At 41.4% G+C, this 26,466-nt stretch overlaps 1 non-coding gene and 1 pseudogene across 1 annotated transcript; both read right to left on the bottom strand.

Annotated features, from left to right (window-relative positions):
• Positions 1–471: 471 nt before the first annotated feature.
• TRNAG-GCC (transfer RNA glycine (anticodon GCC)) lies at positions 472–542 on the bottom strand. Its single transcript has one exon. It is a non-coding gene; the product is annotated as a tRNA-Gly (tRNA).
• Positions 543–26,117: 25,575 nt separating this feature from the next.
• Positions 26,118–26,216, bottom strand: LOC112427007 (U6 spliceosomal RNA; annotated as a pseudogene).
• Positions 26,217–26,466: the final 250 nt, after the last annotated feature.

Below are 26,466 nucleotides of genomic sequence, written 5' to 3'. Positions count from 1 at the left end.
TCGGTTCCAGAACTTGCTTCCTAGTAAAGCAAGGTCCTCAGGCCATCTTTTCTGAACTTTGATTCCATCGTATTTTCAGTTTGTGAACAGTGATTTAAATCAGTCCATTTTAGCTGTCAAACTCATACCATTTGAGAAGATTCATAACCCCAGAGAGAACTCTTAGAAAGGAGGGATTAACATGGCAAACACATGCGCAAACTCCAGATGGCTGAGCTGAGACATGCTTGGGGGAAAGTCTCTCTCCTGACTGGGGAGGAAATGTTATATGGGAGGAAAACTAGAGTCTTTTGTGATAAAGTACGGTCAGTCATAGGGTCACAAAGCCTGTCCTATAAATCATTCAACTTAAAAAGCATTTGGGAGCCACGAAAAGTTTTTTTGTATGTTTTTCAGTCGAAGTTTCACTCATTGTTGCTGAGGCAGGACTACAAATGGCTCACCGCACCTGGCCCAAACCAAGTAACGTACTGTATGGGCCAGGAATTGAACCCGGGCCTCCCGCGTGGCAGGTGAGAATTCTACCACTGAACTACCCATGCACCAACACAGATGTTGAGGAAAAGCCATAACATCATCGGAACGTGACTAGAAGATGCTCTTTGTAGCTAGAAAGATAATAGATAAGGGAGAAAGAAGATGATAATATTTTGGTCACTTGGCTGGGCATGGTGGCTCATGCCTGTAATCTCAGCACTTTGGGAGGCCGAGTGGGGAGGATTGCTTGAGCCCAGGAGTTCGAGACCAGTTTTGTAGAGACTCTTGTCTCTACAAAAAACTGAAAAAAAAAAAAAAAAAAAAGGAAGAAGAGAAAATGAGCCAGGCATGGTGGCAACGCGTGCCTGTAGTCCTAGCTACTCAGCAGCCTGAGGAGGGAAGATTGCTTGAGCCTGGGGGGTCAAGGCTGCAGTGAGCTGTGGTCATGCCACTTGCACTCCAGTCTAGGTGACAGAGTGAGATTCTGCCTCAAAAGAGTGAAATTCTGCCTCAACAACAACAAAAAAGTTGGTCACTTGAAGTACTGCTACTTATTGATTCATGATACAATTAAATGTTGCCTCTCCAGATTGTTTGGGGGAATTGGGGTTTTTTTTGGAGAATAAAGTGCTCCAGATAGCTGTGTGACTACCTCTTGAATAAACACCAATTTTTTTAAAAAAAAATGAATTCATTTATATGAAAATATAAATTGAATTAAATGCTATTTATATTAAATGCTTTCCTGCCTTCTTAAGTAGAATGTGCTGAATAATACCTTACTCAGTAGAGTAAGGTATTAGGTGCAGAGGACTCAGCACCGTGATAGCCATTGTGGATTACTGCAGTAGTGAACTGTGATTCAGTGATGTGGGACACACTGTCAAGGAAGTGAATACAATAAGAGCTCCACATACACAAAGTTCAGAAAAAAACAAAGCAAGGGAGGCTGTTTGCTTTCTAACTACTCGTTTCAGCCCTGGACTCTGGTGTACTCTCCAGATGCCCCACTTCAGGAAGGATATTGGCAAAGTGGAGTATTCTAGCTAAGAAAAGAAGCTAGGATGGTAAAGGCTGGTGAAACAAGGTTCAACCAGCAAAATGTCTGAAAGTGTTAGAGAAGCTTAACTTAGAAAGAGAAAACTTATGTATAAATATTTAAATGCTGGTGGTATTGTCTTGTGACGATGCCTTGGATAGAAACCTGTAAATATCAACCTGGTCTCTACTAAAACTACAAAAATTAGCCAGGCATGGTGGTGCAAGCCGGTGGTCCCAGCTACTCGGGAGGCTGAGGCAGGAGAATCGCTTGAACCTGGGAGGCGGAGGCTGCAATGAGCCGAGATAGTGCCATTGCACTCCAGCCTGGGCAACAGAGCGAGACTCTGTCTCAAAAAAAAAAAAAAAAAAAAGAAAGAAAGAAAGAAAGAAAGACACAGAGAGAGAGACACACACACAGAGAGAGAGAGAACTGTAAATATCTAAATATCTAATAGAATACTAAGACTAATTGGTAAAAATCATTATAAAAAAGCAGATTTGGGGCCGGGCACAGTCGCCCATACCTGTAATCCCAGCACTTTGGGAGGCCGAGGCGGGCGGATCACCTGAGGTTGGGAGTTCGAGACCACCCTGACTAACATGGAAAAACCCTGTCTCTACTAAAAAACCAAAATTAGCCGGGTGTGGTGGCACATGCGTGTAATCCCAGCTACTTGGGAGGCTGAGGCAGGAGAATCGTTTAAACCCAGGAGGCAGAGGTTGTGGTGAGCCGGAGATGGCGCCATTGCACTCCAGCCTGGGCAATAAGAGTGAAACTCCGACTCAAAAAACAAAACAAAACAAAACAAAACAAAAAAAACGGATTTTGATTCAATATGAAAGAAACTCCTCTTTATAATTAATTTTGGTTCATAATTTGTGTGCAAGATCTTACTTGGTTTCGCAGGTAACGGAATAATGAGCGAACAGAAGTCCCAAACTCAAGAGAGACATTAACCTAGGGTAGCTGGAATGGAGAGTGCATGAGGCGAGGAGGAATGAGAGTTGGAGAAGCAAATGGGACTAGATCATGGAGGGCCTGGAAAGGTAGGATTGTTTTAAATAAGAAACTGGAAGTGATAAATCATTTAAAAATATTTTTAACTCACACTTTAATTACAAAACTAGTATAAAAGTAAAATAAGTTTATTAAAAATTTAAATATATCAAAATATATTATGTGAAAGTGAAAGTTCACCCTAACCCCAATTTCCAGATTTACCTGTGAGTCGTTTAACCTGTGTCTTTTTTTGAGACAGAGTTTCACTCTTGCCCAGGCTGGAGTGCAGTGGCGCCATCTCGGCTCACTGCAGCCTCCGCCTCCCGGGTTCAAGCAATTCTTCTTCTTCAGTCTCCTGAGTAGCCGGGATTATAGGCGCCGCCACCACCCCTGGCTAATTTTTTTTAGCTGAGACGGGGTTTCGCATGTTGGCCAGGCTGGTCTCGAGCTGCTGGCCTCAGGTAATCCACCCACCTTGGCCTCCCAAAGTGCTGGGATTACAGGCATGAGTCACTGTGCCCGGCCTGTTTTTTTTTTTTTTTTAGATGGAGTCTCACTCTGTCACCCAGGCTGGAGTGCAGTGGCACAATCTCAGCTCACAGAAACCTCAGCCTCCCAGGTTCAAGTAGCTGGGATTACAGGTGCGTGCCACCATGCCAGGTTTTGTATTTTTAGTAGAGGCAGGGTTTCACCATATTGGCCAGGGTGGTCTCGAACTTCTGATCTCAAGTGATTCACCAGCCTCCACCTCCCAAAGTGCTGGGATTACAGGTGTGAGTCACCGCACCCAGCCCCTGCCCTGTGTCTTTACGTAAATTTTGTTGCTATGTGTTTCGTATCTATAAAATAAGGTCATAATAGTCCCTACCCAATAGGGGCAAAATGAGAATTAAATTAATTACTGCCAACTCTATAAAGGCAGGGATTTTGTTTGATTTAGGGTTTTTCCTTTTTCTTTTCTTTCTTTCTTTTTTTTTTTTTTTTTGAGACTGAGTCTGGCTCTGTCGCCCAGGCTGGAGTGCAGGGCCGGATCTCAGCTCACTGCAAGCTCCATCTCCCGGGTTTACGCCATTCTCCTGCCTCAGCCTCCGGAGTAGCCCGCCACCTCGCCCGGCTAGTTTTTTGTATTTTTTAGTAGAGACGGGGTTTCACCGTGTTAGCCAGGATGGTCTCGATCTCCTGACCTTGTGATCCGCCCGTCTCAGCCTCCCAAAGTGCTGGGATTACAGGCTTGAGCCACCGCGCCCGGCTCCTTTTTCTTTTCTTTCTTTTTTTTTTTTTGAGACGGGGTCTTGCTCTGTCGCCCAGGCTGGAGTGCAGTGGTGCAATCTCAGCTCACTGCAAGCTCCGCCTCCCGGGGTATACGCCATTCTCCTGCCTCAATCTCCGGAGTAGCTGGGACTACAGGCGCCGCCACCGCGCCCGGCTAATTGTTTGTATATTCAGTAGAGACAGGGTTTCACCGTGTTAGCCAGGATGGTCTCTATCTCCTGACCTCGTGATCCACCCGCCTCTGCCTCCCAAAGTGCTGGGATTACAGGCTTGAGCCACCGCGCCCAGCCTGGATACACTTATTTTAAAGATATAAAATTGGCTGTTTAGTAATTATTCAGGCCCCTGAATTTATTAAAGGGGAAACAACAACAACAAAAAAAATTGTAACCCATCATTAGATATCACTGTACCTGTGGGGAGAATGGAAGAGGGACATTTGTGGATGGATATGTGCAAAAAAAGAAAAAAAATTCAAGAGCCATTGATGATTCTTTTAGGAAAAAAAAATGGAAGAATTCTGAATTAAGGTGAAAGGGCCAAGGAATGTTGGGAGTGACTTTCCCTGACTAATACTGAGTCAGATTTACTTTGAAGTTGGAGCCATTAGACTTTTGAAAACCTATAGAAAAGAGAGTGGATGGTAGATAGGCAGCTAAAAAGTCTTTGATGCTTTATTTTTGTATGGGCTTACTATTACGATTATTGGGAAGTCATAATTGGGTGGGAATATTTCTATATCCAATAGTTTATATTTGGGTGGGCTGACATTTAGATTTAATCTACAGTATTGTTACTATACAGCTTTGAGATCTGAGTTTGTGAAGCACGTGGTTCGTAACATAAAAAGTGATTTGATGTCTCACAATTTTCATTATGAGAACTTGAATGAACAATATCTACAGTAATTTCTAAGTCTCACACCATTCTAGACCCAGCCTGGGCAACAGAGTGAGACCCCATCTTCAAAAATAAATAAATAAATAAAAGAAGAATGAAGAAAAGAAAAATGGAGATTTATTTGTATATGTGTGTGCAAAAATCAGGAAATTAAGACAAAATATTCTGAAAGTATGAATCAGAAAATTATATTACTTGACATATGATCAGGATCACAAACGGAGATAAGAAAATTGTATTTTGAAAGATTCATGCTAAAAAAGTTGGGAAACTGTATAAATGATTACAGCATGAAATTTAAGAAAATAATAAGGCAAGCAGTTTTATCCTGGATAAAACGTTTTTTGGTGGGGTGGTGGGGGTTGGGGGGTGTTCTGGTGAAGACTAGGGAAACTGCTAGACAAATTCTAAAAGACCTGAGCTGTAACATATTTATTTATTTATTTGGATTTGAGTCTTGGTTGGGAGTGGTGGCTCACGCCTGTAATCCCAGCACTTTAGGACGCCAAGGCGGGCAGCAGATCACCTGAGGTCAGGAGTTCCAGACCAGCCTGGCCACAGTGAAACCCCATCTCTATTAAAATTACAAAAATTAGCTAGGTATGGTGGCGTATGCCTGTAATCCTAGTTACTTGGGAGACTGAGGCAGGAGAATCGCTTGAACCCAGGAGACAGAGGTTATAGTCAGCCTTGATCGCACCACTACACTCTACCAGCATGGGTGACAGAGGGAGACCCAGTTTCAAAAAAAAAAAAAAAAAAGATTTGAGTCTCACCATGTTGACTAGGCTGGTCTCAAACTTCTGGCCTCAAGCAACCTTCCTACAGGCGTGAGCTACTGCTCCTGGAAAGACTATAGTTCTTTAAGTCATAGAATTTAAAGACCATCTGGAAATAAAGTTGGCTTGGAGGGAGGATGAAGAGATTGGAGCTGTTCATGGAAAACAAACCACCACCACATTTTTTCCCTTGCTCTTCTGCCAGTAAATATTAGTTGACCTCCTGCATTGGTTCTCCCTCCTTGCCACCCCCAATTTATTTATTTTGATATCCTAAATGTGTGAGTAAACCTGAGAAAAATCTGACCTCATGAAACAATGTAATTTCCATTCTCAGTTCCTCTGAACCAGGGAGCTGTCTATATTCTCATTTTCAGAAGTAAGATTTGCAGAGAACTGCAAATCCATGCTCGTTACCAGTGTAAAATTTATACAGTTAGGAAACTACAAGTAGATAGAGTTATTGTTAAGTTCAGCTCTGTCTGATTTAGAAATGAATCTCGTGTTTGGATAATCTAGTCTTAGCTCATTCTATTTATTCAGCCAACTTATTTCCTGCACAGATCCCTCCTTTGCCTGCCAACTGTAATCATGTTTTTCTTTTCGTGTTAGTTCCCACTACTCCTATTTGAAGTGCCACCACATACAGCTTGCAGTTGCTTTACTTTCAGTCTAGTTGGTAAGCCAATTCTTCCCAATCTCTTGATTTTCTGATCATTCCTTCCATCATGAATCTACGATCTGATGGAAAGAGAACATTTTGCGTTGAGCAACTTTAGTTATTTTTAGTATATCCCTTACTCACTCTCCTAAGTGATGTCACCTCTCATATTGCCTCATCAGGAAAATGAAGGAGTAGGATTAGATAGGGTGTCCTTAATTCTGGGTGCATATTAGAAGTATTTGGGGAACTTTAAAAAATACTGCTTAGCCGGGCCTGCTGGTTTATGCCTGTAATCCCAGCACTTTGGGAGGCCAAGGCAGGTGGATTGCTTGAGCTCAGGAGTTTGTCACCAGCCTGAGCAACATAGGGAGCCCCTGTCTCTACACACACACGCACGCGCACGCGCACACACACACAGCTACTCCTTCACCACATAAAACAAGCGTAATCAAATTTTCTTAGCATAAGACCTGGGCATTGTTGGCATTTTATTAAAAGCTCAGCCAGAGTTAGAAATCACAGGATGAATGATTTTCATGTACCTTTCCAACTTTATGATTCCCTTATTCTCTTTTTTAAAAAAATTTTTATAGAAACGGGGGTCTCCCTGTGTTGCCCAGACTGGGATCAAACTTCTGGGCTCAAGTGATCCTCCTGCCTCAGCCTCTCAAAGTATTGGGATTTCAGTCATGAGCCACTGAGCCCGGTCGATTCTTTTTTTTTCTTTTGACATATTCTTGCTCTGTCACCCAGGTTGGAGTGCAATGATGCGATCTCGGCTCACTGCAACCTCCGCCTCTTTGGTTCAGGTGATTCTCCTACCTCATCCTCCTGAGTAGCTGGGATTACAGGCGCCCACCACTACGCCTGGCTGATTTTTGTATTTTTAGTAGAGACGGTGTTTCAGCATGTTAGGCTGGTCTCGAACTCTTGACCTCATGTGATCTGCCGGCCTCGGCCTTCCAAAGTGGTGGGATTATAGGCATGAGCCACCATGCCCGGCCCCTTAATATTATACTTACTGGCTTGCACTGTTTTTCCTCTGTAATTTTTGTAGACACTAAAGAAGATGGGCTTTCTTGATGTGATTCATTAACAGTTTGAATATGACTATTAATATCATACCTATTACATATGATATTAGTGATGTTATGTGACATGTGACATTTTAACCACAAGGGTATTAAGAAAAATAAATAGAGAGCAGAGCTTGTGCGCACATTTCTTAAGATGTTAAAAAAAAAAACTTAATGTTTTTTTCATGACATCTTTAATGCTTCCATATGCGAAATGCTGAATGTACAAGTAAGATGCCTTCCATGGTGTCTCTACTGAGGGAGACAGTCAAGAAAACTAGTGATTCAGAGAGGTGTGCATGAGATGCGATGGCAGCAAAAGAAGAGCCAGCTGTCTCAGACTGGGACACAGGATGATTTCCACAATCCTTTGTCTGAAACTGAGCACTGTACACGTATCTAGAGGAAAAGGGGGTGGAAATTGAAGGGTAACGAGACAGGAATAACACAGGGTGATGGTAGGAGAATAGAAAGTTCTAGGCAGCCGTTTCACAGGACTAGCAAAAAGGAAACTGTTGAAATAGCTGCATAAACTAGGGGCTGAGACTCTGCAAACCAGGGTGTAGACCCAGCTGGCTGAGGCTGACTGGACCCTACATGGTGCTGGATTTGACCTGGGTCTCCCAAGGACTTCACTGCACGTTCGTTAACATACTAAATCACATACCCACCAATGCCATGAGGCTTCTGGGAACACCCATATGTGGTGTAAAAATGGGTGGCACCACAGTTCCAAGAAATCTTCACCTTTTTTCCAGAAATCTTCATGAATATTTCACCCTTTGGCTAAAGAGACTCAGAAAGGTAGCAGCCCCAAACGCCGTTGGGAGTGACTCTCTTGATGAGTACACCTGAACTCCACTGTCATGGAGATTCACTTTGCAGTAAATCTTCATACAGTCACTGTTTTCTGGATTCCTTCTATGATGGTGTCAAGTGCCTGGACACTGGCAAGGGTCAAGGTACCTCCAGTATTTGGGAACCTCCCCTAGCCCACTGATACCGTGGGTTGACAGGGAAGATGTCCTCTGAGAAGTGCAAGGAGTTCAATGAAATGTGGGCAGTTTGGGATGACAAGGACACAGAGGTTATGGAAGGGGCATATTGCGAAGGAGCTTATTTGAAATTCATTTACCAGACATTCTCTCTTCATCTTCCTATAGCTTAATGGAATTGCTCGACCTCATCTTTTACAAGAACCAGTATGACATTAATTAAATGTTTTCAGAAGTGTATACTGCTTAAATAAATTAAAACAAAAATAAACTCTTTGGGAAAGAAAATAACTCAAAACATGCTTATAATAGACTCCTGATTTGGTGAAACTTTTATTCATGTTGTAAGATTTTTAAAATTTGTTTTCATGTTTCTTTGACCCAATATAATTATTATACTAGAGCCTAACTTCTTATCTCAAAATGTAATTCCTTATTTTTCCTATTCTAGGAACTATTTGGCTACACTATTTTTCTTTATAGTCATTGGTATAAGAAGTACAAGGGTGCTTTCTACATATGTATGTTTCTGCTTAAAATGAATAGCCCTTGATCACGTTGCATGATGTCTGCCTTCTCCATCACTCTGTAATTTCTCCCTCTCATCTTCTGTATCTGCAAAAAATAAATCTATGGTAATTTTCGTCACTCATTAAGCTCATACTGATTTCTGCCTCTCCTGGAATTTGTGGTACTGGATGTATTTTAATTTTTTAATAAAAGTGCCCCAAATTATTTTGTATTATTTTCTAACTATCTTATTAATTTGGCTATCTACGTGATAGTACTATAATAATGGTTAGGATATGAAGACACAAGAAGCAAGAAAGTCTTTTTAAAATTAATTAATTTTATTATTTTATTTTATTTTTATTTTTTATGAGATAGGGTCTTGCTCTGTTGCCCAGGGTGATCCCAAACTCCTGAGCTCAAGCGATTCTTCCACCTTGGCCTCCCAAAGTGCTGGGATTACAGGCGTGAGCCACCATGCCCTACCAAGAAAATCTTAACGATTAAAAAAATAGAGGGACTAAGGCCGGGCGCAGTGGCTCACGCCTGTAATCCCAGCACTTTGGGAGGCCGAGACGGGTGGATCATGAGGTCAGGAGATCAAGACCATCCTGGCTAACACGGTGAAACCCCGTCTCTACTAAAAAAAAAAAAAAAAAAAAAAAAATTAGCCGGGCGTGGTGGCAGGCGCCTGTAGTACCAGCTACTCAGGAGGCTGAGGCAGGAGAATGCCCTGAACCCGGGAGGCAGAGCTTGCAGTGAGCCGAGATCGCGCCACTGCACTCCAGCCTGGGTGACAGAGCCAGACTCCGTCTTAAAAAAAAAAATATATGTATATATATATATATATATATATATATATACTAATATTTCTAGCTATTATAATGTGTTAAAATGTTCAGTAAATAGACCTGTACTGTTTTTGTGTTAGAAATGACTTGTAGATCGCTACAATAGAATGAACAGCCCATAAACATGTCTAAGTTTATTTAAGTGTTTAAAAAGAAGATAATTCAAATTCAGTATGGGTCAGTAGACTGATATCTCAAAGGATTTTGACAAATCCAATATTTCTTCCTAGTTTAAAAATAAAAGCAAACAAAGCAAATATACAGATAAGGAACTTAAACCATCACTAAATAGGAATAAATGTAAACTCTTTGAAATTAAAATTGTGTGTGTATGTGAGTATATATTTAAACTATATGTCAAAATCAGTGTTGTTTTTCATGGAAGCATTAAAAGTTTTTGCAATGGAAGACAAAGAAGTCCATCATCACTACTAGTACTCCTAATTTAGAGGCACTACTCAATGTAATTAGACGTGAGAAAGTAATAAGAGGTATGAATACTCGAAAGAAGGAGACACGATTATTGTTTGCGGATAACAATAATATATCAATTAAAACAGAAGAAACAATGAAATCAATCAGTAAGGTAGTTGACTTCACACACAAAAAAGTATCTAAATCAATACTTTTTCTATATATAAAGAGACACGATTATTGTTTGCAGATAACAATAATATATCAATTAAAACAGAAGAAACAATGAGATCAATCAGTAAGGTAGTTGACTTCACACACACAAAAATATCTAAATCAATACTTTTTCTATATATAAAGAAGAGTTGATTAGAAAATATAGTGGAGTAAAGTTACCAACTGCAGTAGCAACCAGAGAAGAAAAAATTATTAGAAAAAGAGCTGAGCATGATGCCACACATCTGTAATCCCAGCTACTCAGGAGGCTGAAGTGGGAGGATTGCCTGAGCCTAGGAGTTTGAGACCAGCTTGGGCAACATAGCACAAGACTGTCTCGAACAAAACCCAAAACCAAAACCAAAACAAGCAAACAACAAACAGAAAGATAAGAAACAAACAAACAAACAAACAACTAGAAAGAAAATTGACAAGAAATGGGCAGAAACTAGGTGAAGAAAAGTTTACACTCTTGAAGGATTTAACAGAAAAGGATCTGAAGAAATATTCTAATACAAACTGCTGGAGCTGGGCATGATATCTCAAAGGGCATGTTTAAAACAAGTTTAGATGATTGCTAAATTTTCTTCTAAGAAGGGCAGTTTCTGGTAACTGGAGGCTCCTTTGTTTGGCTGAGCATCAAGACAAGTTTGAGGAAGCAAGTTGGGGAGAAGAACTGATTTGTTTGCAAACCTCCCTCTACCCCAGTCCCAGATACAACAGGTAATGAGTAAGAACAGGCATGTCTGTGAGGGAGTTTTTTCTGTGAGATGTGTTTTGCAAAACCTGTTTTCCACCTTCTCTATGAAAACTCCAGTTATGTTTACATGTTCACTAAGGTTTTTACATTAGAGGATTATTCAGGAGCTTCAAAGACAGGCTGAGTTCACATGTCCTGGTAGTTACAATGTAAGGGATGAACACAAAGGCAGCTATGCATGGTCATGGTGTTCCCTCCTGGTCCCTCAAATTAGGAGACACCTGAAATCTGGGTTTGTTAATTAATTAATTCTTATTTATTTAGTTTTGAGACAGAGTGCCGCTCTATCGCCCAGGCTGGTGTGCAATGGTCTGATCTCAGCTCACTGCAACCTCTGCCTCCCCGGTTCATGCGATTTTCCTGCCTCAGCCTCCTGAGTAGCTGGGATTACAGGCATGTGCTGCCACACCTGGCTAATTTTGTGCTTTTAATAGAGACGAGGTTTCACCATGTTGGCTAGGCTGGTCTCGAACTCCTGACCTCATGATCCACCCGCTTCAGCCTCCCAAAGTGTTGGGATTACAGGTGTGAGCCACCACACCTGGCCGGAAGACTGTTTATTGTAGAATTAATTGTCATTGTAGAAGTTGAAAAGAACTTAAGCAATCAATGGTAGGGTATTAGTTAAATAACTTATAATACATCCACTTAAGAGAATACTATGTACCCATTAACAATGACGTGGTGTGCTGGGCACAGTGGCTCAGGCCTGTAGTCACAGCACTTTGGGAGGCCAAGGTGGGAGGATCACTTGAGCACAGGAGTTGGAGACCAGCCTGGGCAACATGGTGAAACCCTGTCTCTACCAAAAATACAAAAAATTAGCTAGGCATGGTGGCACGCCTGTGATCCCAGCTATTCAGAAGGCTGAGGTGGGAGGATTGCTTGAGCCCAGGAGAAAGAGTTTGCAGTGAACCGAGATCGTGCCACTGCACTCCAGCCTGAGCATCACAGTGAGATCCTGTCTCAAAACAACAACAACAAAAGCACCCAAAAAAACAACCAATGATATGGTAAATATTTATTTACTGACAGCAATTTGTTGTTAAGTAAGAAAGACATTTTCTACAATGAAATATAATTTGTGATATTTTGGTGGGAAAAATTTATCCATCTGTATCAGGTCCTGTATATATCAGGTTCCATGGAACCATAGTCTATAAATGTATGCATGTTTAGGAGGTGGAATTATGGGGGATTGGAGTGCTTTCTATGCTTCTCTATGTTTTCTGTTTTTTAAATAAAATAAACTTGTATGATGATGATGAGGGTGAAACAAGCAAGATAAGTGTGCCCATCAGATCTTTTAGGGTTCTAATATTTTACTACTCTTTGAAAGATACTTGTTTTATGTTTTCTCTTTATCTTAGTTCATAACTTTAAGTTCTACTCATTTAAAAAGAGGCAAGAGTTTCTCGCCCTCTCCCTCGGGGAGCTACATCTTTTTTTTTTTTTTTTTTTTTTTTTTTTTTTGAGACGGAGTCTCGCTCTGTCGCCCAGACTGGAGTGCAGTGGCGCGATCTCGGCTCACTGCAAGCTCCACCTCCCGGGTTCACGCCGTTCTCCCGCCTCAGCCTCCGAGTAGCTGGGACTACAGGCGCCCGCCACCACGCCCAGCTAGTTTTTTGTATTTTTAGTAGAGACGGGGTTTCACCATGTTAGCCAGGATGGTCTCGATCTCCTGACCTCGTGATCCACCCGCCTCGGCCTCCCAAAGTGCTGGGATTACAGGCTTGAGCCACCGCGCCCGGCCGGGGAGCTACATCTTTCCTTGTATTTTTTGGCATGAACAAGTTGTAGGAAGGGTGGATCAGTGCCTTCCTGCAGACTCCAGCAGTGTTTCAGGCAAGAACATTACTGTCTTGGCACCCGTTGCAACACAATCACCCAGGGCAATTCTAGTGCCAAAACCTTTCTCAATGTGTGTGGGTATATAGCATTCTGGGAAGTGACCTAATCACACAGGGACATAAATATGGGAAAAGACATTAGAGACTATTACAGGGTGGGGGGTGGGAGGGTTGAAAAACCTATTGTATGGTATGCTTACTACCTGGGTGATGGAATTCTAACCCCAAACCTCAGCATCATTGCAATATTCCCATGTAACAAACCTGCACATGTACCTCCGTATCTAAAATAAAAGTTGAAGTTTAAAAAAAAAGAAAAAAGAAAGCCAAACATGACTGGGCTGGGTGGCTCATGCCTGTAATCCCAGCACTTTGGAAGGCTGAAGTGACAGGATTGCTTGAGGCCAGGAGTTCAAGACCAGCCTGGGCAACATAGTGAGACCTCATCTCTACTATAAATAAAACTTAAAAGATTAGCTGACGGTGGTGGCACGTACCTGTAGTCCCAACTACCTGGGAGGCTGAGGCAGGAGGATTGGTTGAGTCCAGGAGATCGAGGCTGCAGTGAGCTGTGATCGCACCACTGTACTCCAGCCTAGGTGACAGAATGAGACTCTATCAAAAAGAAGACAAGGAAAAAAAAGAAAGCTAAACATGAGTTGTTAGGCATGGCTGCACACACACACACACACACACACACACACACGTTTTCAGACTTTTTCAGTCCCTTTCAGACTGCTTTCAGCCTTGAAACCAGGCCAGTATACCAACTACATGGGGTGTTACATCATTTTTCTTGCTACTTTTCTATGTATTTTACAAGCTGAATCAGCGTTCGCAGATACTCTTCTGTTTCAATACAAGTAATATAGTCTTTAAGATACCTTTTAATATGCACATTGAAAAGATGGAATGTATGATGCTGAGATTACAGGGACTGAGAAAGGCAGAGTATGTGAATCAGGTAGGCCAGTTCTCTGACTATGTAATTTGACATTTTAAATGAGTAGCACGTCTTTTAACCAACAAAGTTATGGGGTAGCCTAGAAAGAGAAACCACTTGAATTTTAAATATAGGATGCAGAGAGGAGGACAGAATCTTCCTGTGAACTATCTTAGCAGCATCTGGTTCTTCTGAGGTACTTTGAATGTGTTGGAGCTTAGAAATGGATACTCCAAAAGATGGTACTTTGACATGCTGAAGTGAAGAAGCAGCCTCGAGGTCTCTTGGGCCTCCTCCCTCTCCTGTCTCTTAATCCTCGGTGCAGGATGAAGTTGTCCCCTGAAATTCCTTATTTGCCTACATTTTGGACCTGACAATGAAGAAAACAATTACTTCTGGCTCCTTCCCTGAGTTTTCATTAACTGAACCCATGGGAAAAAAGACTGAATTCTATCAACATGCCTGGACAGACTGGTCACAAACCATTGTCTGCTCTGCCGGCCCAAAATACTTTATCCCAGGCCACTGTATGTTCTCCAAGCCCATTGAAATCCCCTAAGAATCGATCGTCTACACATCTCTGTCTGTCTTTCCCCTAAGAAGTGTATACAATCATCTGCACCTCACTGGGATATTGGACAATCATTCTGTGATTTTCCCTCGTGCACACTAACACACTTGTATGCCATTTCGCCTATTAATCTGCCTTTCGTCAGTTGATTTTTCAGTAAGCCTTCAGAGGGCAAAGGGTAAGTTTTTCCTTGATCCCAGCAAATGTATAGTAGAATGTATGCTATAAAAGACACGATAGTCCCTTTGTCATGGATGACGTTTCTTTCTTGTGGGTGTGCCAACTCGTGCAGATGAGAATTTTATAAATGTGTGTGAATCAGACTGTTATAGTAACATTAAACTGCTAAAGAACTTTACCTACTTTCTGGATTTGCTAGTAAATAATTTGGCTAATTTTTTTTTTTTTTCAGTCTAAAGGAAGATAGATAATAAGCTACATGAATCGGCCCAGTGGATTAAGTAATTTTTCTTAATGCCTGATTACTAGTTTCTGAGAGTAGGATTTCTAGAGAAGGAGTTTTTGGGGGAGATAGGAACAGAGGCTGATCAATTTCTTTCTTTATGCTTTGACCTCCTCTTAGAAAAATGCTGGCTGCTACAAAAGTTTCTATCTTAATATTTTTCTGCAAGTTTGTTATTATCATTTATGAACTCCCCATTTCCTACAGAGGAAGGAAAAAATAGACAGAACTGAGTGATAAACTAGACAAAGGGAGTGGCTTAGTAGGACCCGGCTTCTTCCTTTTGTGTTTCCAGTATTTGTCTACTGTTAAGGAAATCAGTATGTGGCACATAACTGGGGCAAAGGATTCAACACTCAGCACTTCAAGCAAGAAGTCATCATCATTAGCATCACTGTGGCAGCTACAAGGAGACGCCCAACGATTTACTGCGAATGAGATGAACTGGATACACTGACTCCCAGCTGGATTTTTACGATTTCTGTCCACATTCTGAGAGCTATCAAAATAATTTTTAATTCCCTTCCAGACCATCCCAGCTTCTACAATGACTCTTTCTCTCTACAACAAGCTAAATTTAATTTCATTCTGATTTGCCAAAGGTTAATTGAGAAAAGTAACAGCCGAGAATTAAGAAAGTAGGTATAACGTAAAAGAGGGAAAAAAATCATTTATTTTGAATGGTGGCCTGACCAAGCAACACGGCTCCAGAGTGGAATGAAAGAGATAAAAATAGCAAGACAATTGTGTGGAGCAGAAAAAAAAAACCAGGAGCAATAGAAACAGATCGATGAGAATGTGTTTCTAGAGCCCATGATGTTTCTGAAATTGAAGTGATAAACATATTGCATACCCTTTGCTCTAGAGACCTTTCAAAAAACAGAATTCCTTTTCTCAAGCATTGAGCTCTCTCCATCTTTAGAGTCTTTCCAGTCTGTTTCACACGGTGTCAGAAGAAGGTTGCATCAAAAGTTGATAGAATTACTGTAATTCCCTCCATGACAGTAGTAAAGTTGGATCTTGCTGATTAGAGCAAAACACAAAAGCTCACTTCCAGAGAACTGTGATCTTCTCATAAAACAGTTGGCATTGCCTGAAAGGGAAGTATTGTTGGCAGGTAAGCCAACGTCCTAGGGCCTGGGACTCAGCCAGCATCTCATATGACAACCATGCTGCCGATCCACTTTTGTTTGTTTTCCCAGACAAAAATGATTGCAACACACTTCAGGGCCAACGCAAAAACTCTGCCTTTGTAATATATAGACTTGCTGTCAATAATTAGATGTTCTAAATTGCTACACTAGACAATGAGGTCCAACTTAAAAAAAAAAAGTACAAAAACCCAGTTAAAAACTCAATTGGCCAAGAGGTTATTTCTGCAATGCTTTTGTAAAATGATCACCAGTGTTTTTTTTTTTTTTTTGGGGGGGGGGGGATTGAGTAGATGAAATGTGTCCAGAGAATTAAAAAAATCATACTTCTATAAATATTTTCTTAACTTCCTTTGCCAGGCAGCTCTGGTTTAGTGGGACATACACTAGCTTAAGTTTGAAAACACTTGGATACTAACTGTGCTACTTTGGAGCAAGCCATTTAATCTTCCTGAGCCCCAGAACATTCATCTATGCAGTAAGGATAGTAATACTTCAACTGACCACCTCGAGGTATGATTAAATATCCGATGATATATTGTACATGAAAGCATTTATCAACTGCAAGCCATGATACTAATGTGAGGATTGTAGAGTTGCCTTTGTTTGCCTCAGAGCAGATTTAATTCTGGGGTGCTGGAGAGAAGTAGGAGAGGTTCAGCTCCAGCCCTGTCTCCTATCCCCACGTCTGAGAGGCTGGAAGAGAAAGCAGTGGATCTTGAGTTGGCAACTCCCACTTCTCCATCGGTAGAAAGAAAAGACTGGTTTTCAGATCTCCCCCTACCCCATGAAGTAAGAGTCCCTTCCTCTAAATGTTAAAGACATTTATTAACTATCTAGATTTTCCTTGACTTCTGCTTCTTTATTTAGGCTATGTTGTTCAATAGGATAGCCACGAGTGATTTGTGGTTATTGAACCCAAGAAATACGGTTAATCAAAATTAAGATGTGCTGTTAGTGAAGAATACATGCCAGCTTTTGAAGACAACAGTCCAAAAATACCTGAAAGAATGTAAACTATCTCACTAATGTTTTTTAGTTGATTTCACATTGTAGAGATAATATTTTAGATATATCAGATTGTGTAAGATATGTTGTTAAAAATGAATTTTATCTGTTTCTTTTGACTTTTTCAAATGTTGCTACTATAGTTTAAAATTTTGTATTTTATATCACTTTATATGTCTTTTCTTTTTTTTTTTTTTTCCTGAGACGGAGTCTTGCTCTATTGCCCAGGCTGGAGTGCAATGGTGTGATCTCGGCTCACTGCAACCTCTGTCTTCCAGGATCAAGCAATTCTCCTGCCTCAGCCTCCCGAGTAGCTGGGATTTACAAGTGAGTGCCACCATGCCCGGCTAATTTTTTGTATTTTCAGTAGAAATGGGGTTTTACCATGTTGAGCAAGCTGGTCTCAAACTCCTGACCTCAGGTGATCCACCTGCCTTGGCCTCTCAAAGTGCTGGGATTACACACATGAGCCAATGCACCCGGTCTCACTTTATATTTCTATTGGATTCGGACAATCAGAGAGGAAGGAAAACCCCAGTCTCCAGTAGCCTTACTTCATGCCTCTTTCTTTCTTTTTTTTTTTTTTTTGAGACAGAGTCTCGCTCTGCCGCCCAGGCTGGAGTGCAGTGGCGTGATCTTGGCTCACTGCAAGCTCCGCCTCCCGGGTTCACGCCATTCTCCTGCCTCAGCCTCCCGAGTAGCTGGGACTACAGGCGCCCGCCACCTCGCCCGGCTAGTTTTGTTTTGTATTTTTTAGTAGAGACGGGGTTTCACCGTGTCAGCCAGGATGGTCTCGATCTCCTGACCTCGTGATCCGCCCGTCTCGGCCTCCCAAAGTGCTGGGATTACAGGCTTGAGCCACCGCGCCTGGCCAGTTCATGCCTCTTTCTTTCCATTTTTCAGTCTCTCTCCATGCTCATGCATTCCAGGTATTGGGAAGTCAATTCTTTAGAGACAAACATCAATAAACCAAAGAAAGATCAATAGGAGGATCATTTCGTCACATTTATAGCACATGGCACCAAATAGACACTCAGCATTCACTCAATCAATCATGTATTTAATTAAAATGAAGAATAGAGAAATTTGGCATTATTATGTCTTGACAAAACAGATACACTAGGAACGAGTAATTTCTCTTTTCACTCTTATGAGTTCTGAAAAGGATGAGGTACTATGATTAGGCTATGTACTATACTGTGTATAGTCACTTATTAAAATCTTATTTTATATAATGGCTATTTGTAGGCATTTTTAAAACACTCCCTTCTAAAGGTCTAGATATCTTGAGGTCAATAAATGTGCTTTGTATCCAATAAGTACTCAGTAAATGTTGTTGAATACAATGAATAAAATAAATGATATAATCAGTCTATCACTTTATCTTTCTAACCAAAATTAAAATTTGAAGCTAAAATGTTGTATGGTTGATTTGATGATGATATAGGCATTAAAACATGAGTCGTGCCTTAAGATATGCTTTGCTTTTATTTGATAAAACAATCTTATTAAAAAATTTTTAAAATAATAGAGACAGGGTCTCCATATGTTGCCCAGGCTGGTTTTGAATTCCTGGGCTCAAGCGATCCTCCTGCCTCAGACTCCGAAAGTGCTGGGATTACAGGTGTGAGCCACCACACCCAGCCAAACAAATCTTATTTTTAAGTCACTTCAAAAAGTAACCCATTTGAGAGTGAATAAATTCTTCCCAGATTAAATTCTGGCTGATGAAGAACACTTATTCCTAAAATAAAATCCCCACCCATTTTTGTCATCTCAGCCAACAACTAAAAATTGTCCCAGGAACCAACTGATTCACCCCATATGAAAAAACAGAATAACAGAGAAGAACAATAATCCCATTAACCTGGTAGATCCGGAATGAAATGTAGCTGGAGGATGGAGCAGATTGGAGGTGGGAACAGTGAACACTCAGCGGGCTCCCAGCCTTGAAAACCCCTGGAGTCTCAACAGCCTCAACCCATCTGGAAGGGAGGGCTTGGGGGAAAGGGTTGAGCGTGGCTGCAGGGATCAAAGCTAAGCAGGGGAAAACAGCTAAAGCACTGTCTGCTCTTTGAGCAAAGATAATAGAGTCCTCTCTGTGGTGAAGAGAATGAACACACAGGAAGATTTAAAAACACAACAAACCCGGAGCCGATCAGATTCCTTTATTCCATACCTCAAACTCATCAGGCTTGTCCTCAATTCAGAATCTCTCTATATTGAATTACAGGGTTAGGAAAATAAAGGGCATCCCGTTGAGTGCTTTTCAAACAGTAGGTTGCCACTGCTTAGTGTGAGATAATCAATTCAGAAGGTGGAGGTTTGCATTTAGAAACTGAAATAAATTCAAATGGAAAATAGAAGGAATTGCATGGAAAAGGGATAAATACTGTTTCAAGAATTTTTTTGGTGCGTATGTGTTTGGTACAGGTAAAATGCATCTTATTGTGGGCATTAGCCAAACGGCGAAACTGAAAACCAATCAAGTCTATCTCCCTGCCGTATTATTCTGGGTTACTAAAATCAGTTCTTCAGACCTTCAGGAATAGGCTTTTTATAACACCCACAGCTAATTCTCTGTCGAGATATTCCTCCTGCATTCTAGAAATATAGACAATGTCACAGATTCAATGCAAACCCTCCTGACAATAGCTGCTGGATCAGGCCTTGTATTCTGAGGAAGCTAATACTGTTTGTCAGAATCTGAGGGCAGCCTCCCTTTAAAGACCCTAATTAAGGAGAGGGAATGAAGAAAAAAATGGTAATAGCATGCCTCAAATGTGAGGCTGCCTCTTGGCCACTATTCATTAGAAAGCCCACAAACTGTGGGCTCTATTTAAGGAATGTCTGGGTTGGTTTTGGGCGGGGGAAGCAAAACAGACCCATTCAAATGCTTCCCCTTTTGCTCTCAACTCTGTTGTCAGCTTACTTTTCTCACCTTGACTTATTTCTTGAAGTTTTAGTCAAATTCATTGACATTTTGCTTTATGATTTACAAAGCAGATGAGAGTGAATAGAGAAGGGACCTGACAGAGAAGAGAGCAGGACTATATAAAAGATTCTGGCAAGAGGTGAGAACATTCCTCGATCCACTGTAGAAAACCACCAGTGATCAAACAAACACACTGAATTCCATTTCTAGGTCTCAAGGAATTAAGCATAACATTCAAAGTTGACTCGATAAAGGAAAGATTTATTATTATTATGATTATTTTGAGACGGAGTTTTGCTCTTGTCATCCAGGTTGGAGTGCAGTGGCCAGATCTCAGCTCACTGCAACCTTTGCCTCCCGGGTTCAAGCGATTCTTCCTCCTCAGCCTCCCTAGTAGCTGGGATTCCAGGCACTCGCCACCATGCCGGGCTAATTTTTATTTTTGTAGTAGAGGAAGTGTTTTGCCATGTTGGCCAGGCTGGTCTCGAACTCCTGACCTCAGGTGATCCACCCGTTTCGGCCTCCCAAAGTGCTGGGCTTACAGTCGTGAGCCACCGCGCCTGGTCAAAGAAAGATTATTAATGACAGACTTCATTGCGTTCTGCAAAGCTGAAAGGCAAGGAAAGAATTGGGGGATGGAGGGAGGAATTCCCTAAAACAAGGCCCAGTAAAGTTGTATAAAAAGAAAAGGGGGGCAGATATCTTTCTACCCAGACACAAAAGAAAGTTCTTAAGGTTTTACAACGGTATGGCCACTAACACAACCTTTCAAAGAGGAGCAAACTTACTTATCGCCCCAAGAAATCAAAGTAAACCATGTGAAACCCAAGGGTAGGAAATCCTGCTGCTCAGATAAAGTATCCAGTGTGACACTGAAACAGCACTATTGCTTTCAGGCAGCCTGGCTTAACCTTGAGTAAAGCCTTTCCTGGGAGCTCAGCTCAGTGAAACAGACATTCTGTCAACTGTATCAGAGACAAGGATTTTAGCTGTAATTATGGTCTGCTAATCTGGTGTAGCTTTAGTTAAACAAACAGAATCAGCACATTATCATTAGGGAAGCAACATAGTCTCTCTCCCTTCCACAGAGCATTGCTCTAGGAGAGACTATTGAAAAGTTTGGCTGCTGTTACCAGTTTTACTTCTATCTCATCTTTTAGGAGCTCAGTTTCTCCAAATGAAGAAATGTGTGACACCCTCCCATCTCACAGGGTTGCCGAAAAAACTCAAAAAAGGCAGTGTTTAAACATGTCATAACTGGGCACTGAATGGTTCCCGATGAGTCTGTGCCGTTCTGTCCTTCCTCTCCCACCATCTCTGGGAAACTGGCATGAAATGGGTCTCACTGTCTACTTTTTTGTCCTTTCTTCCCAGGCCCTTCTCTCCTCTGGTTAACCTGGTCTGAAGACTTGGATACATCTGTCATATTTTAGATGCAGAGGAGCATTTCCAGCTTAAATGATTGCTTTCAGAGTACTAATTCCTGGCCTCCCTCCCCCACCCCAGAAAAGAATCTCATGGTGGGAAATTCAGTTTACTGAAAGCTGAATATTAACCATAATTTTGAGAGATAGCTTAGCTAATATTTCCTTTGAATTATGCCATAAGAGCAAAACTTGCCACATTTATGAGTCCTTTAATATGAAATTGTCTTCCTCCTTCCCTTCCTTTCCTTCCTTTCTCTTTTTCTCTTTTCTCTCCTCCCTCCCTCCCCTCCCTCCCCTCCCTCCCTCCCCTCCCTCCCTCCCTCCCTCCCTCCCTCCCTCCCTCCCTCCCTCCTTCCTTCCTTCCTTCCTTCCTTCCTTCCTTCCTTCCTTCCTTCCTTCATATTTCTGCATGTCCACCATGTGCTAGGCTATCTCTAGCACAATCTCTCCTCCACACACTCACTTTAGTGAGAAATGTAAGTATAAAAATTGAAAACATATGTCATTATAGGTGTCAAAAGACAAAATTACAACAAATTTAGTTATAGATCAAAGATGGGCATTTATTTGGGATTTATGAATCAGGGCAGCCTTCATTCCACCAAATGTACTAAAAGCTCTCATGAGCAACTGCTGAACAGTGGGTTTTGTAAGGTGGGAACAAGGAAACAGAACAATAGGGAGAACAAAAAGCTTGACTGGGTAAACATCAGGTTACTTCAGGTTACTTTTTTATACGAGTTTAAGCAAAGGGAAAATAGCTGACTCAGGTAGACTGGAATCTCCAGTTTTCAGGAAAAACTGATCTGTTTTGAGATCTATTGACTTCCTTAAAGTTTCATTCTGTTGGCGTGGCATTTAGCACAAGTGACTCCATTTCGGTTTGGTCTGGTCCCTTGGGGCCTAGTGCAGAAGCTCAGCCCAAAACAATAGTGTTCCATAATGCTGTTTAACGTTAGAGATGTTTGAAAGAGGTACTTCTGGCCAGGACTTGGTGGGCCAGAAAATACTTTTTGGTGAGATCTGAATTGAATCTTCAAGCGTATGGGGGTCTAAAGTGCAGGCAAAGAGATACTGTAGACAGAGGATGGCAGTGGAGGTATGGAATGAGAAAAAAGATGATTTTCCAGAAACTATGTGTGATGTGACTGAGTAGCAAGGGATGGGGCTGAAGAAGCAAGTAGAGTCATTCTCTTGTCTTGTGATCTTGCTTTTTATTCTAGAGATAAATGATTTTTTCCACATAATTTTAGCAGCAGACATTTTTCCCAAATTAAATTTTATATGGCATTCCAGTCAGGCGTGGTGGCTTATGCCTGTAATCCCAGCACTTTGGGAGGCCGAGGCAGGCAGATCACCTGAGGTCAGGAGTTCAAGACCAGCCTGGCCAACATGGTGAAACCCCGTCTCTACTAATAATACAAAAAACTTAGCCCGGTGTGGTGGCATGTGGCTGTAATCTCAGCTACTCGGGAGGCTGAGGCACAAGAATCACTTGAACTCCGGAGGTGGAGGTTGCAGTGAGCAGAGATAGCGCCATTGCACTCCAGTCTGGGCAACAAGAGTGAAACTCCATCTCAAAAAAAAAAAAAAAAAAAAAAAAAAAAAAAAAAAAAAAAATTACGGCATTCCAACATTAAAAGATTTTCTTTTTTTTTCATCTTTTTTTTTTTTTTTTTAGACGGAGTCTCTCTGTCGCCCAGGCTGGAGTGCAGTGGCGCGATCTCGGCTCACTGCAAGCTCCGCCTCCCGGGTTCCCGCCATTCTCCTGCCTCAGCCTCCCGAGTAGCTGGGACTACAGGCGCCGCCACCGCGCCCGGCTAATTTTTTTGTATTTTTAGTAGAGACAGTGTTTCATAGTGTTAGCCAGGATGGTCTCAATCTCCTGACCTCGTGATCCGCCCGCCTCGGCCTGCCCCTCCCAAAGTGCTGGGATTACAGGTGTGAGCCACCCTGGCCAAAAAATATTCTTTTTAATCTAGATTTAGATTAAAAGGAATTAGGATAAGCTTATTTTATAAATTAAAACAATGAACATTATGATGTTTGTTTGCATGCACATTTGGTATAGAGATTATGATGGCAATTTTATCTTATACTAGCCTCAGCATTGCAATTCTTTTACATCTGAGTTTTGTTTCTTGTAGAGTGGCAAGATAATTTTTACACAGATACATAGTTGCAAATGGTAACAACTTTAACATGAATTACCTAGAAACTCAGGATACTGTTCCATGGAAAGAGATGGCAGAGAAAGTTTTGTCCTCAGTTCTATACAAAAACAAAATTCCAATTTGGGTGACTAGGAGGATAATGGTATTGGCAACTAAAATGATTCCTCGCTAAAAAGAGAGAAAATTCCAAGAAAAAAATCATGAGTTCGATTTTGGGCATTTTGTGTTTAAGGTGCTTTATTTAGAAATATAGGAATCTTCCTATAACCATGGAAATAATTGGTTCACTAAAAACCAAAGATGAAATATTGTTCTTTTGGGATTGTATAACCTCATGTAACCTTTTCCTCTGACCTCCAGCCGTGGCCTACTTTTAATGAAATTTTAATGGTTCATTTCAGAAACTCATCACTCTTGGAAACTCATGCAGCCACTCAGCCTGAGATTCAGAATTCTGCTGTTTCATCATTTCAGATTTCTTGACCTGGCTACAGATGCATCCAGGACAATGTCATTTTGTGTTTAGCAAAACTGAAATAACTCACAGACTCTTGTGGTCTTTTTGATTACTACACATATCTAAGCTAGGTCATGCTAGCATTCTTCTCTCTCGGTCAAGCTGAATTAAAATGTGTTTTAATGAATGACATGTTATAGAGCAAAATGTTCGTGTTGTTTCCCTAGCAGTATGGCACAACGATCATTCATTTATTCATTTACTTAACTATTCATCCGGTGGAAACATGCTTCCTTGATGAGGGTACATGAGTATTAGTTTGCTAGGGCTGCCATAATAAAGTATCACAGATTGGGTGTCTTAAATAACAGAAATGTATTCCTCGCAGTTCTGGAGGCTGGAGGTCCAAGATTGAAGTCCCGGCAGGTTGGTTTCTTCTGAGACCTCTTTCCTTGGCTTGCTTGCTGCCTCTTCACATGGTCTTTTCTCTGTGCAGGCCTCCTGGGATCTCTCAGTGTGTGCAAATTTCCTTTTCTTATAAGGACACCAGTGAGACTGAATTAGGGCCCACCTTAATGGCCTCATTTTGACTTAATTTCCTCTTTCTCTTTCATGACCTTACCTCCAATGACAGTCACATTTTAAGGTGCTTGGGTTTAGGGCTTCAACATATGAATTTGGGGTGAGGGATGGGGGATGGGGGAAAGGAGGCACAATTTAGCTCATAACAACGATTAAATATTTTGTTTTGGTTCTTACAAAAAAAGCAATTCTGACCTCAGCAGATTTAAGCTTTCTTCATAACATCATGATGTCTTCCATTTTCATTTGTATTTCCCTCCCTCCCTCCCTCCCTCCCTCCCTCCCTCCCTTCCTTCCTTCTTCTCTTCCCACCTTCCCCCTTTCCTCCCTTCCTCCCTCCCTCCTTTCCTCCCTTCCACTCTTCCTTCCTTCCTTCTTTCCTTCCTTCCTTCCTTGCTTCCTTCCTTCCTTCCTTCCTTCCTTCCTTCCTTCCTTCCTCCCTCCCTTCCTCCCTTCCTCCTTTCCTCCCTTCCTTCCTTCTTCTATGGCATCTCGCTCTGTAACCCAGGCTGGAGCGAGGTAGTGAGATTGTAGCTCACTGCAGCCTCTAACTTCTGAGCTCAAGCAATTCTCTGCCTCAGCCTCCCGAGTTGCTGGGACTACAGGCCTGTGCCACCATGGCCAGCTAATTTTCTTTCTCTCTCTCTCTTCTTCTTTCCTTTCCTTTCTTCTTTTCTTTCTTTCTTTCTTTCTTTCTTTCTTTCTTTCTTTCTTTCTTTCTTTCTTTCTTTCTTTCTTTCTTTCTTTCTTTCTTTCTTTCCTTCCTTCTTTCTTTCCTTTTCTTTCTTCTTTCTTTCCTTTTCTTTCTTTCTCTTTCTTTCTTTTTCTTTCTTTCTTTTTCTTTCTTTCTTTTTCTTTCTTTCTTTTTCTTTCTTTCTTTCTTTTTCTTTCCTTCCTTCCTTTCTTTTTTTTTTTTTTTTTTTTTTTTTTGTGGAGACGGGGGACTTGCCATCTTGTCCATGCTGGTCACAAACTCTTGGGCTCAAGTGCTACTCCTGCCTTGACCTCCCAAAGCACTGGGATTATAGGTGTGAGCCGCCTGCAGCCGGACTCTTTTGCATGTTGATGGAACTCAGAATGAAACTTTCCCTCCCCTGTTGGAAAAAGGAAGATAAATCTCTTCTGTGAGGTGTTATCGATAATGCAATACTTTTCAGCCTTTTTACTACCCCAACACATAGGAGGCAAGTCATGCATCCACAATAAATGAAAGGCTCACTAAGAGCCTGAGCTGTGGATTCCCACAGATCTGAATGCAAATCTTCCCTTTACACCTTACTCCAAAGCGGTGTGACTTTGTCCGATGTCTTATGTCTCTGCACAAATACAGTCCACACTACTTTATTTTGTTTTTTGATTTTTATGAGTAAATAGTAAGTGTACATATTTATGGGTTACGTGAGATGTTTTGATCCAGGCATGCAATGTGTAATAATCACATCACGGAATATGGGGCCTCCATCCCCTCAAGCAGTTATCCTTTGTGTTACAAACAGACTATACTCTTTTAGTGATTTTTAAATGTACAATTAAATTATTGATTATATTCACCCTGCTGTGCTATCAAACACTGGATCTTACTCATTCTTTCTAACTATGTTAAAAGTATGGAACACATCACAAATTTGTGTGTTATCCTTGCACAGGAGCCATGCTAATCTTCTCTGCACTGTTCCAATTTCCATGCATGTGTGCCATGCTACATTAGTAGAGCGATCCCAACAATACTGTGGCTTAAGAAGAGAGACGTTAAAATTAGCCAGACATGGTGGCGTGTATCTGTAGTTCCAGCTACTTGGGATGTTGAGGCAGATAATTGCTTGAACCAGGGAGGTGGAGGTTGCAGTGACCAAGACCGCGCCACTGCATTCCAGCCTGGGCGACAGAGTGAGACTCCATCTCAGAGAAAAAAAAAAAAAAAAGGAAGAGAGATGTTTGTTTTTCTCTCCT

Source organism: Macaca nemestrina, chromosome 4, assembly GCF_043159975.1.
Source record: "Macaca nemestrina isolate mMacNem1 chromosome 4, mMacNem.hap1, whole genome shotgun sequence".
Taxonomy (NCBI): Eukaryota; Metazoa; Chordata; class Mammalia; order Primates; family Cercopithecidae; genus Macaca; species Macaca nemestrina.
Note: the sequence above shows the minus strand (reverse complement) of the source record. Positions and strands in the feature narration are given on the sequence as shown.